Genomic DNA, 663 nt, shown 5'->3' with positions numbered 1-663 from the left:
TCTTGTTTAAAGCCTTGGATGTCCAGTCTTAGCTGTGTCATCCTCTTTGGAGGGTAAAAGTGATTCAGGAATTTGTCTGATAACTGTTTCCATGTCTTTATGCTTGCTGTAGGTTAGTTATTTAACCACCTTTTAGCTTGATCTTTTACAGCAAATGAAAATAGTAATAGTCTGTAGACATCCTGATCCACCTCTTTATCATGTACTGTGTCAGCAATTTGTAAGAACTGTGCCAGAAACTCAGTAGGCTCTTCCTGTGGAAGGCCGGAATACTGGCAACTTTGCTGCACTATGATAATGAGTTGAGGATTTAGCTCAAAGCTGCTTGCTTTGATGGGAGGTGTACAGATGCTACTCCCATATGCAGCTGTAATGGGGTTAGCATATGACCCCAGAGTCCTTTTGGACTGATCAATCCCACTTAGGTCCATAATGGATAAAGGGAAATGATATGGATTGCAAATAGATAAATTTTGTTTTATTTTTTTTTTGAATTAAACGAAAAAAAAAAAAAGATAAAATAAAAATTCGAAAATTAAAAAGAAAATAAGATCAAAGCAAATTGAGAACTGAATCAATTAGTCAATTAAAAAGATTTTGAAAATAGCAATTAAAAAGATATGATTGAAAAAATTTATGAAAAAGATTTGATTTTTGAAAAGA

Source organism: Arachis duranensis, chromosome 1 (genome assembly GCF_000817695.3).
Source record: "Arachis duranensis cultivar V14167 chromosome 1, aradu.V14167.gnm2.J7QH, whole genome shotgun sequence".
NCBI lineage: Eukaryota > Viridiplantae > Streptophyta > Magnoliopsida > Fabales > Fabaceae > Arachis > Arachis duranensis.
The sequence above is the reverse complement of the archived record's forward strand: the minus strand, read 5'-3'. Positions refer to the sequence as shown.